The sequence below is a fragment of the Plecotus auritus genome, assembly GCF_963455305.1.
Source record: "Plecotus auritus genome assembly, chromosome: 1".
NCBI classification, from domain to species: Eukaryota; Metazoa; Chordata; class Mammalia; order Chiroptera; family Vespertilionidae; genus Plecotus; species Plecotus auritus.
Window position 1 is genome coordinate 116272452 of NC_137770.1, and position 12901 is coordinate 116285352.

The following is a 12901-nucleotide window of genomic DNA, read 5'->3' on the forward strand; positions in this document are numbered from 1 at the left end:
GGGCCCGTGGAGCGAAGCCGGCGGGCGGCGCCCCCTGCCGGGCGCCGGGGGCACGGCGGGAGGTGTGTCCCCCACGCCCTGCCTCCACCTGCCAGCCCGCAGTGAGGGCTCGCGAAAGACCCTCGCTGAGGGCCGCCTGGGAGCCACCTCCAGCTTCTCTGGGCGCAGCTCCGCCAATGAAGACGCGATTGAGGCCGGGCCTGGGGCCCTCTCTTCTGATCTGCTTGTGGAGAGTGGGCCTCACTCGCAGCAGTAAGCATTTATTCATTCATTTCCAGACATTTAATGGCGCTGACGACGTGACAGGCCAGGTTCTGGAATCTACTAGTGGGACTCCTTCATGACTGCCAAGGAGTTCTCAGTAGTAAAACTGATCGGCCAACAGACAGTCTCAAAGAAATAATTGATAGAAGTGGAGAGGTGATGTACCAGGTCCACAGGAAACAGAAAAGAGGGGGTGGGGGGCGCTAATGGGGAGACTTCATAGAGCTGGAACTCCAGGCTTGGAAACGGCATGGACAAAGGCAGGGAGAGATGAGAGAGCTTGATGCCTTTGGGAATTGTAAATAGCTCAGTATGGATGCGGTTTTGTAGTGTGGGTTCAGGAAAGTGGTGGGAGGTGGGGGTCGCTGGAAGCCAGGGACTAGAGCGATACAAAGAGCCTTGTGGGACTTTTGTTAGACTTTGTTTTCAGCCTAGAGCTAGTAAAGAAGTTGTCAATAGCTGTGTGACTTTGGGAAAGTTACTTAACCTTTCTATGCTTTAAATCCCCATTTGGTAAAATGGGGGAAATAACAGCACCACAGTTTTAAGATTATGTGAGACAGGAAATGAGTAAATACATTTAAAATGCTTTGTGTGCTGTGGCTGGCACATGGTCAGCTCTCAATAGTGCCTGTTATTATATATCATTATTAACAAGGAACAGGGAGGTGATCTGCTTTGAATTTACAGGAGCAGGGTCTGTGTGGGGGGCACAGAGTGGGGGTGGACAGTGATGGGGGAGAGATCAGAGACTCCAGTGTAGGTAGGAGATGTCAAGGCACTTCATAGGGACTGGGTTGGGTGGGCAGAGCGTAGGGGCATTCTCAAGTGGGGGAAATGAGTTGTACTGACAAAATCTTGAAATTTAAAATTAGGGAGGGGCTGAGGGAGTGAAGTGAACAGTAAAGGGCCCTGTGGGAGAGTGTGGCTGCAGATTGTAAAGAGTCTTACATGGCCGAAACCGGTTTGGCTCAGTGGATGAAGCGTCAGCCTGCGGACTGAAGGGTCCCGGGTTCGATTCCGGTCAAGGGCATGTACCTTGGTTGCGGGCACATCCCCGGTGGGAGATGTGCAGGAGGCAGCTGATCGATGTTTCTCTCTCTCATCGATGTTTCTAGCTCTCTATCCTTCTCCCTTCCTCTCTGTAAAATATCAATAAAATATATTAAAAAAAAAAAAAAGTCTTACATGCCAGGAACAGGAGTTGGGTGTGCCTCCCCAGACACACCACAGGTTGGCCCTTTGACCTAATGCACCCCTGGTCCAGCTTCCCAGGAAGAGGCCAGCCCTTCAAGGAGGGAAGTAGTTACACCCCTGCCCTTTGAGGAGACATCCAGTAAATCTGAGAGAGAGCTATGGTTGGTATAGTGGAGAAAAGCATGAATTTGGGATTCAAATATTTTTTTTTTGGCAGAATTTTATGATTTTATTAACACAAATACAATGTGCACACTATCTGTCTATTCACTTTCCTCGCTGCACAGCCTGGCATTGGGATTGGTGACTGATGGCCAGCTGGGCTGCTCTTGCCACAATGGCTTTGCGGTTCTTTGAGGAGACGCTGTGTGCAATCTCAGTACAGTAAGACTTGTTGCACATCAGCAGCACTTCAAGCTCCTTGACGTTATGGACCAGAAACTTCCGAAAGCCACTGGGCAGCATGTGCTTTGTTTTCTTGTTGCTCCCATAACCAATGCTGGGCATCAAGGTCTGGCCCTGGAATCTTCTACACACCTATTGTCAGTGCCTCTGGGTTTCCACTACTTCCGCTTAATTTTGACATATCAGTCTGACTGGTGCTGGATGAACTTCTTGGTCCTCTTTTTGGCAATCTTGGTTTCACAAGGGGTCTGAGGGCAGTCATGGTGATGAGTAGGAGATGGCTGCCACCTCTGTAGGGAGCGCCGAGGAAGAGCTGGGATTCAAATCTTAAAGTTAAATCTCAGCTGAACCGTTTACCAGCTGTGTGACCTTGGGTTAATTACTTAAGGTCTCTGAGCTTAGTTTCCTCTTCTGTAAGATCCTGCTCAAAGTACACCTCTCTCATGAGAGATGGTGCAGATTCAGCAAGATAACAGCCTAGGGGTGAGAGGGATGTGAGGATGCTCAGCTCCTTTGGTTCCCCTTTTTCTCCTCTGAGGTCAAGATGGAATGATAAAGTGGGGGCTGATGGGGCCACCTCTCAGCCTACAAGAAAGCATTCAGCAGCTCTGCAAAGGCTTCTGGAAGGAAGAAGTTGACAGCTCTCCTACCCTGCCTGAATCAGCTAGCAAAATAGGAAAGGACTGTGGGGATTTGGAGAAAATGCTCTAATCCCTGTCCCAATTTTGTTACCAACCCATCTTTCCTTAAACTTAAATGCATTTGACTCCCCCAGCCCCTCCCTCTGGGTTTATGTGGCCCAGAGCATGAACTTTGGAGTCAAATAGACTTGCATTTGAATCCTGGCTCCACCTCTTCACAGTAGAGCGAAATAAAATTTAAACTTCCCTGAACCCCAGGCACAGGGGACAAATCAATAAAGGGCTCTGTCCCACAGAACTATCCTCTAGAGCAGTGGTCGACAACCAGTGGTCCGGGAGGTCCAAAAGGCTGGCAACCGCTGCTCTAGTGGAAGAGCTAATTAACTCCCAACTCCCCATTCATTTGCTCATTCAATAAATACTGAGCACCTACTAAGTGCTAGGCACTGTTCTGGATGATGGAATTGAAGAAGTAAGCAAAGAGTGAGCATGGGTCTTGCTTGAGAGGCTAATTCAATAAACAGGGAAATCAGATACTGTGGTAGGAAGGCAACGAGTGCTTGATGGAGGAGAGCAGACTGGGAGACAGGCGTAGAGGGTTTAGCACCTTGAGGGACAGTAAGAAGGCTGAGATAACAAAACCGGTAAGTGGGAGAGAGTACTATGAGAGAAGGCCAGACTCTGTAGAGTGCTGTGGACTAGGGATTTTATTACGTGAGTTTGGGTTTTATTATATGAGCAATGAGGAGCCATTAAAGAATTTTAAGTAGGGAAGTGACATGACCAAGTGAAGGTCAAGAGACCAGAGAGGATGTTTTGAATAATCCCACCAGTGGTAATGAGAGTGGGCTCTGGTGGACGAAGGAGAGCCATGTGACTGCTCTTGGTGAGGGGAGTGAGGCCACAGGGGAAAGCAGGCTGGTCCTCGGGTATGACTGGAGCACTGGGGGAAAGTATGGTGCTCTTTATTGAAGTGGGAGGGCCTGGGAGAGGCTCAAGCTGGGAGTAATGCTCAGGAGCTGGATTTTGGACAAACCCAGTTGAAGACGCCTACGAGAAATGGAGGTGTCAAGCCATTGTTTGGAGCCATCTTTTATAGACCAGGCTCAGAATAGAAAGAATTTTCCCAGCGTCCACTCCCAGGACTAGGGTTTAGATCTGAGGACCTCCAAAACCAGGAACACCAGCTTCCCCGTGTAGTGGAAAGGAAATCATTAGAGTAGGGGCCTTGGATTTTAGGATTTGGAAGGAAATTTAAGAGGAGCCCTCTCCCACCAGGTAGGCTCAAGCACTAGCTTTCTCAAGCTGGGCTACCTGTCTGGCATGAGGGAAAGGAGAAAAGAGAGGCTGGAGACCTCTGGATGTGGGAGGTGGAGCTCAGGACTTTGGGTTGCATTTTTATTATATGACACAACTGGGCTAGCTTGATGCTAAATTGGGTTGGTTGGTGATGGCCAGAGATCCTGAGCTTAAGCACCATTTGGGTGGGCTCTGCTCTGCTCCTAGGGCCTCCTGGAAAGGGAAGGGCCTCTCTCCCTGCTACATTACTCCTCCCCACCCCCAGCATCTACTTTGAGATGACAGTTTAGAGAAGCTGGTGTGAAATAGTTTGAAACTCAGTCCCGTCTGGGCGTCCCCAGGGGCAGAAAACAGGAAGCCAAGATTAAAGGCAGATTTCCAGCAAAGTCCCCTCCACTTCCTGCAAAGCAGGTGCCCAGGCTGAGCTGACTGTGAGCAGCTTCCCTTGCTGACAGCACCTGGGGCACCCTGCATGGCTGGCCCTCCTGTATGGGAGCTGTTCTTTGGCCCTGTCATCACCTTTCCCATGGGGAGCTCTGCCAACCCCGTGGGGAACAACCTCCTCCAGAAAAATACTGTGGGAGGTGGAAGGAGCAGTCACTGGGAAAGAGGCCTGGTGCTGAGGACATGGGTGTGGGGGCAGGCAGGGAGACCAAGCAGAAAGGGCATGGGCTTTGAGGTCACTCAGACCTGGTGTGAATGCCAATTCCCTGCTGCATGGACTCACTGACCTGTGGACGTGGGTCAAGGGGCAAAGCAGCAGAAAGGGGGCAGGGAGGCTTAAGGAAGGTGGCCAGGGAGAATGGACCAATGCCCAGGGCTGAGCGTCCCTAGGGAAGGCCAGAAACCAGGAGACAGTAAGTGGTCATAGTGGCCCCTGCCATCTGAATGTCAGGGGCTCCTTGGTTGGATGAGCAAACCGATATCCACAGCTGCTAAAGGCTCAGGGAATCAATGGGGTGGGGTGGGGTGGGGTGGGGTGGGGTGGGGTGGGGTTGGAGGGAGAGACAGCCTTGTGGCCTCTTCTCCCTCCCAATCTGCAGGAGAACAGGCTTTCATGAGCTTCACCTAGTCAAGAAACTGAGCCTGCCTCATGCTGAGGCATCATTCTCACCCAATTTATCTTAATAGCTTCTGGGTTAGAGTCCTGGTCTACCCGGTGCCCAGCTGTATGCCCTTAAGCAGAAGTCACTTAACTGTTCTGAGCCTCAGTTACCTCATCTCTAAAATGGGAGTGAGAGGCCCACCCTCACAGGGTACTTATAATGCTAAACTGAGATGAGCTAGTGAATCTCTGGCACAGTGCTTTGGCCTAAGGCACACTTTCACTCACTGGCAGTTAGAAGCATATTTTTTCTCTGACTCCAGAAACAGGCTGTGTAGTCTCAGCTCTCCCCTGCTGTCCTCTAGGCATCCAAGTCTAGTTCCCTGAGGCCTTTGTTCAATGGAAGCCCTCTGTCATCCATTCACCCAATATTGAGGGTGTGTTCACTCCTTTCTGGGACCTAAGCCGCTAGAATTAGGCAGGTCCAGACTCTTCCTTGGTTCTTAACTGGAGTCCTGGGCTTTCAATACCTCTTACAGGTGAGGCTTCCCCCTCAGAGCTTCTCAGAGACCTTCACCTGCCAGGTGTCATCTCTGAGCTGGACCAACCCACCCAGAAGTCCCCAAGCTCTGCCTTGTGGATTGGAAACTCCAGTTGGTGCTGTTTTGGCTTTTTCATGGGAACTGTTCGGGGGAAAGCAAGAAAAGCATCCAGGGGTTCTCTGCGGATAGAAACTGGGCCCAGGATGGGAGGAATGAGGAGCAGGAGAAGGTTTGCCTGGCTTGAGCCTCAGGCCAACCTTTTGCAAATCACATGCAAATCCTCTTTGCCAGGTGTTGTATCTGTGAATAAGCCTGGTGCCAACATACATTTGTCCCTGTCAAAGATTAGGGCAGCTTTCAAAAGTCACCTCCCTCGGTTGGGAGTGGGGTGGAGCTGGATAGGAAGGGACATTCCCTGAGCCAGAGGAAGTTTCAGAAGCCACATGTGGTCAGAGAAGGGGCCTGGAGGGCCCTTCTTCAGTGGGCTCCGGTGGGATGTGATGTGTTTCTCCCCTTTGGTTGTACAGCCCCTCAGAGTTTAGTTCTAAACAATGTGCTGGGGTGGGGGGGGGGGGCAAAGGGGGCAGGAGGGAGCTCTCTGAGGACAGTGACTGGTTCCTTTTCCTGTCTCTTCAGTTGTGGCACTGAGCCTGTAGTAGTAAATGTATGTTGAAAGTGTAAGTGAGTGACTGGATTCTCCTGGGGATCTCTGCTATCACTCCTGCGGCAGGTCCCAGGGCTCCCATACCAAGGAGAAGGCCTTTGCCTGCTACCCGATTGTCCTTCCCCACAGCCCATCTTCTGGGACCCCTTCTCTTCTCCTCTGGGTCTCCAGGGGCACCCTCCTGACGCACAGGTAGCTTCCTAGAGGTCCATGTCACCTCTTTCTCTAGCCAGGGCCAGTTCTAATTGGAGAGGTGGCCCTCTTAACTCTCAAGACTTCCCTGGCCCCATGCAGCTTTAATTCCTCAGCCTGTAGTAGTGCCACCAGCCCTCTGCCACCCCTCTCCCCAGCTCCACCATGTGGCCAGTCCGCTGTCAGCAGCCTTAGAGGGAAGGCAGATGTGTCTGAGTCTGGGAACCAGGGTACTAGGTGTTTGATGTCCTCACTGACCTAACATTGGTTGAATGAGTGAAGGATTGAAGTTGGGGTAACAGGACCAAAGCTTGGAAGAAGGTTTTTGCTTCTCTGAGTTTGTGGTGCAGAAGAAGCATAAGGTTTCAAGTCAGTTAGGGTGAGGGTTTGTGACAGAGAGAAGCGGTGACACAAAACACTAGGGACACTTGGAGATTATTTTCAGTGGCAGCTGAAGGCTAAGAAGCCAGGCACAGCATCCTGTTCAAACCGCACAGGAGGCCCAATCTTAGCTGTCTTCCTTGAGTACTGTCTTTTCTGCCACTTTTGTGAGCAGTGCGTTTTTTTAATTTTTTTGCTTATGTTAGCTGAAGGTCGGTTTCTGTTGTTTGTGACTTAGAATACCGCCTCTCTACCCCTTAGCACACCCCCATCGTGGTGGTGGGAGGATGAGGTAAAGTCCTGCATGGGAAGTTCCAGATTCATAGCAGCGATTAGACAAAGGCCATTGTCTTCCCTTTGCACTCCCTGCGATGACTTGCCTTCCACCCTCTTTTTGTAATAGAGACCTGTGAGCTCATCAGGTCTGAGGGGGAACAGTGCCTCCTGGTGGCCAGAGTGCAGATCCCAAGGAGAAGGGAAAAAATTGGTCCTGGAGGCAGAGCAAAGTCACAAGGCCCTGGCCAGCAGCTCCAGGGTCAGGCCAGAAGAGCAGGCATATGTCTGTCCTGGAAAAGGATGGCTGCTAGCAGCCTAGGGAAGACCCTGTCCCAGGCTCAATTAGGGCCAAAGGCAGAGCTGACCGTCTCCAACTGGGAGTGTCAGAGGGCTTGCTGGGGTAGATGAGGACAGGGAAACAGGGCTGCTAGAAGGGAAGGAAATAAGGCCACTTCCTGAAAGCATGTGGATTGGTTATTCCTTCACAGAGGCAGTAATCAGCCTTTCTGGAAACCCCAGTGACCCATGTCTGGCTCTGCGTGGCCTTTTCCAGATGGGGTGGTGGTAGGAGACAGCCAGATCAGCACCTGGCTGCCAGGATTCCCCAGGGTTTCCCACCTTGAGTTGCTCTAGGTTTCCAAGGTCCCCACCACACTGGCCTCCAAGTATCTGGCCTAGCCTCAGCATTGACACCCTGAGATTTTCCTGAGTACCAAGAGCAAGTTGAGGATGAGAAGGAAGGCATACTCTTTTTTTAAAAATTTATTTTTATTTATTTTTTATTGTTTGAAGTATTACAAATAGTAGTACATATGTCTCCTTTTTTTCCCCCCACTGACCTCCCCCTGGACTCCCCTACCTCCCAGTACATGCCTTTACCTGCCCGCGCCCCCCCCCCCCCCCCCCCCAGTGTCTTATATCCATTGGTTATGCTTATATGCATGCGTACAAGTCCTTCGGTTGATCTCTTACAGCGCCCCCCCCCCCAACCTCCCCTGCCTTCCCGCTATAGTTTGACAGTCTGTTCAATGCTTCTTTGCCTCTTTATCTATTTTTTCCCCATTTCTTTCCTTTAAAAAATCTTGCCTCTGCAGACTAGAAATAAACATATAATAACAAAAAATGTTTGAGTCCCAATTTCAATGTCCAACAGTTCTGAGTCCCCGTTTCAATGTCAAACAGTTCCTTAAGTGTACATGTCAGCAATGATATCTAGATGGTGGGCACATGGTGGCAATGCAGGTCCGACCCTCTCTGGTTTGGTCCTAGGCAACCTGCTGCGTCACACAGCTGCTGACTGCTAGCGTGGCAAGGCGTCGTCAGCGTCTTCCATATCTGGACTGTTTCTCCTCTTGTCTTCGTGGTTGGAGCAGACCTGTCAATTCCTCTCTGTTGCAGGAATCCACATGGTCTTGGAGTTGTTTTCTGAAAATATACAAACATATTCTCCACCAAAAGTTAATAAAGGAATCTTTTCTATGTAATTTATTTGGGATCCTTTTTATTTTTGCCCAAACGATTTTCCTTTGTCTTATTTAGACACCATGTGTGTTTTTCATGGGTGTCTTGCTGTTAGCATTACAAATGAAAATTAATTTTGTAAAGTAAAAATTTTCTAGATGTAATTTACTTATAGGATATTTTTCCTTACATGATATTACCCTACTATCCCCCCTTTTTTGATTAATGGAGGCTTTTGTAAATTTTATAATGCAGTCTTGATAACTTTAAATTTTAATTTTTTGCACAAAAATATGACTGCTTTAGGTTCATTGCATGTTCAGGAATTTTACCATGAGATGAACTACCAATAGAAATTTTAGTTACTACTTTAGGAACAGCTTTTTGTCCAGTACAATTAAATTTTCTTGAATATTCACTTATTTCAATTAGCAGGAAGGCATACTCTTGTCTCTCTCTTTTTATATATATACTAGTGGCCCGGTGCATAAAATTCGTGCACATTAAAAGGGGATTAATTAGAGGAAATAATTTAATATTGCTATTTGCCCTTTCTCTATAATAGAAGTGTCAGAGATGAAAGAAAATTAGTAAAATGTACATGAAAACCTTCCTCCTGTCAGAGTCTGGGGCACACCACGGGATGCAGAGTCAAGTCCCCGCCCACCCACATGTGCCTCAAAATCGTGTGAGACCCAGCCCCCCCCCCCCCCCGACACTGGGCTAGATCCAGACCCGGCCAGTTCCACCCTTGTCAAGCCCCACTGGGCAGGGGGCATAACCTCAGGTGTGCCCAGCCCAGACTGGCGTGGGGAGTGTGCCTTGAGGTCCCCCGTCAAGCCCCGCTGGGTGGGGGGCATGGCCTGAGGTCCCCCATCAAGCCCCACGGGGAGGAGGGGGCGGCGCGCAGCCTCAGGTCCCCCATCAAGCCCTGCTGGGCGGGGGGCATGGCCTGAGTTCCCCCGACCCAGCACTGGGGGTGCACCTTTGGGTCCCCTGTCAAGCCCAGCCAGGCAGGGGGGTGCAGCCTCAGGTCCCCTGGCCCGGTGCTGGGGTGGGGAGCGTGGCCTGAGGTCCCCCATCAAGCCCCACCGGGCGGGGGGTGTGGTCTGAGGTCTCCCGGCCTGGTGCCAGGGTGGGGGTGATGGCCTGAAGTCCCCTGTCAAGCCTTACCTGGTGGGGGGCATGGCCTGAGGTCCCCCGGCCTGGCGCTGGGGCGGGGGGAGCAGCCTGAGATCCCCTAGCCCAGCACCAGGATGGGAAGCGCACCTTGAGGTCCCCATCAAGCCCCATGGGGCGGGGGGCATGGCCTTAGGTCCCCTGGCCTGGTGCTGGGGCAGGGGGTGCGGCCTGAGGTCCCCCAGCCTGATGCCAGGGCGGGGGCTGTGGCCCGAGGTCCCCTGTCAAGCCTGCTGCGTGGGGGTCACGGCTTGAGGTCCCCCAGCCTGACGCCAGGGTGGGGGGCGCGGCCTGAGGTCCCTTGTCAAGCCCCATGGGGGCAGGGGAGGGCGTAGCCTCAGGTTCCTGCTGATTGCTCATTAAGGCTCCTTATGGGAACTTGGCTTCAGCTATGGGTGAAGCCATCTTTGTGAGGGAGTGATGGTCAATTAGCATATTCCCTCTTTATTAGATAGGATTTTAAAAATATGTTCTTACTGATCTTAGAGAGAGAGGAAGGGAGAGGGAGAGAGATAGAAATATCAATGAGAGAGAAATCTTGATTGGCTGCCTCCTGCGTGCCCCCAACTGGGGATTGAGCCCGAAACCTGGGCATGTGTCCTGATGGGGAATCGAACTGTGACATTCAGCTATTGAGCCATGCCAGCCAGGTAGGCACACTGTCTTGAACTGTGTGCTGGGTGTTTTTATATTTGATCTCATTTGGTCTTTATCCTTCAAGGAACACAGTAGCATCTAGATCTTATCTGGATGGCAAGGAGGCCCACAGAGGATGATTTGCAGCACCATCCCAGAGCCTTAGCTGTCTCTTCTGCCCCATGATGGGGGCTCTCAGACAGCAGTTCCAGAGGTCCCAGGCCCCAGGTCATGAGTTTGCTTGGCAGTGAAGGGACTGTGAGCTGGGAGAGAGGTTTCTATCTTGGCACAGAGGAGCTGCTGGTACAGAGCAGGAGAGTCTGGATGGAATGGTCCTGAGCCTCTAGGTCAGTGGTTCTCAACCTTCCTAATGCCGCGACCCTTTAATACAGTTCCTCATGTTGTGGTGACCCCCAACCATAAAATGATTTTCGTTGCTACTTCATAACTGTAATTTTGCTACTGTTATGAATTGTAATGTAAATATCTGTGTTTTCCGATGGTCTTAGGCTCTATAGCAGCGGTTCTCAACCTGTGGGTCGTGACCCACAGGTTGAGAACCGCTAGCAGGGTTGCCTAAGACGATCGGAAAACACAGATATTTACATTATGATTCATTAACAGTAGCAAAATTACAGTTATGAAGTAGCAACGAAAATCATTTTATGGTTGGGGGTCACCACAACATGAGGAACTGTATTAAAGGGTCGCGGCATTAGGAAGGTTGAGAACCACTGCACAGGACTGGGAGGGAGGGGTGTGAGGGCCAGGCTGGGGACACACCTCTTGCTTCACAGTCTGCTCTGAACCTTCTCGGCAGGCCTGGCTTGGGCCCAGGTGTCATGTGTGGGTACAAGGAATTCTGAGCTTCAAAAGCCATCCAGCAAGCCTAAGGTCAAGCTCAACTCTGAAGATTCCTAGCAGGGTCATCCTAGGCAAGTGACTTCCCCTCTGCATCTTGTCCCCTTCTGCCTGGTGAGCATGAGCACACTGCCTCACAGAGCGTTGTGAGGACTAACAGGGCAAAACACCAAGAGGGGCAAGTGCTCAGGGAATGAGGCTGATTCTCAAGCAGAATCAAGGGCCAGCTGGGTTCCAGACATCCCCAAGATTCTAGAACTTAATTCCTTTGAATATAAGAGCCCTGAGAAGAGGTAGGTTGGGGCATATATGCATGTAGAACTGACTACTGCACCTCTGCCTGTTGGTGAACTTGTAACCCTTGTTTGCTCACCTGTTGCTCCAGGTAAGTGAGTAGTGTGAGAGTCCCAGTGCTTCTCATGCCCCAACATAGAAAGGTGATGAGTTAATGTTGGGGGTCGTGAGCTCTCTGCTTCTGGAAGTAAGAAAAATAAGTTGGACTTTTGGCAGGGAATTGGACTAGGGATTTCTATTCAGGTGGGTTATAATGACCAAGTCAGGGAACGAGGGAGAGGGAGTAGGGAGAGTCCTCTGGCCGTTTTTATTGAATTCTCCAGAGTTTCTGAGTAGGAATGACTGGAGACTTACCTTAAAGCTTCATTTGCAAAGTAAATTTACTTTTCCTTAGATTGTCTGTTTGGAATGGGTCAGCAGGGCTGCAGCGATGGTCAGCAATGGTGGAAAGCATGTGCTTCTCTGAGTGTCCACTAGGGGGCAGCCCAGACTGTATTCTCACAGCTCCAGCTCCAAGCAGTAGGATGTGGCAGATCTCCGCCAGAGAACTGAAAACGTGGCTGTCTGCAGGAAGAGGGGTGCCAAATTGGACTGCTACAGGAGTTGGAATAGGAAGGGACACTGTCATCCTTGCAGGCCACAGCACAGGGACCTGGCCCCTGTACCCCAAACAGTCTGACTTTTTCTTTTAGAGAGGGACAAGGTGGCAAGGTTTCCTTTGAACAATGAGTCCTGCTATTGGAAAAAGTTTGCAGACTTTGAAGACTACAATTGTAGTGAGTGTTGGGTCTGATCAAATAATTGAATTGATGCCCCCTCCTCTGGGAACTGACCTTTAGACCAGTTCACAATGGACATTCCCTTTCACTTACACCACATTTCACTTGCTAAGACCATTATCTCTCCCCTCCGGACTTTCCCAGGATCTGGACCCAGCCAGACAGTTCATTGTCAAAAAAGCCCCCCTAAAGTCCTTTAAAACCTCTGACTCCTCCTCCCTGGGTGCTAGCGCCATTTTGGGGCTCAGCCTGTCTAGTCTCCAGATGACCTAATAAATTTATAATCCCTTACCGCCTTTAGCCTCGTGTGGTCTTCCTTCGGTGACCCTAACATTTGGTGCCAAAGCCCAGGAGGGTTCCACAGGGAAGGGGAACCATCATCCCAGCTTTGGTCATCCCAAGTTTGCTACTCAGAGAATTGTGGGCAGCAGCAGCTCATCCTGGGCTTACCTCCAAATCCTACTCGGGTGACTCAATCGCTGGCTTCCATCCCTGGCCTCGATTAAGCCTCCCTCCGTTACCCCCCACCTCTCAACCCCAATCAGCCAAGGAGGATGTCAGATCAGGAACCTCTCCTCCATTGCTGACCCTCCATCCCACATCAGCCAATCTTCTCTAGGTGATTGACATTCCACAATTTCCCTTGTCTTGAGTCTTCTGTCCACTTACTCTCACTGACTTCTGGAAAGTCCTAGCGCTACGCCAGACGACTCCTCCGCTGTTTAGCCTCTGGTCTTTCTGGACTGGGAACACCCAGTCTGGAGGGTTGGCCCTCATTTCTCGTG

At 50.8% G+C, this 12901-nt stretch overlaps 1 pseudogene across 1 annotated transcript; it reads right to left on the reverse strand.

The window, feature by feature from the left end:
- Positions 1-1724: 1724 nt before the first annotated feature.
- Positions 1725-2128, reverse strand: LOC308250194 (large ribosomal subunit protein eL32-like; annotated as a pseudogene). Its single transcript has one exon. The product of its transcript is annotated as a large ribosomal subunit protein eL32-like (transcript).
- Positions 2129-12901: the final 10773 nt, after the last annotated feature.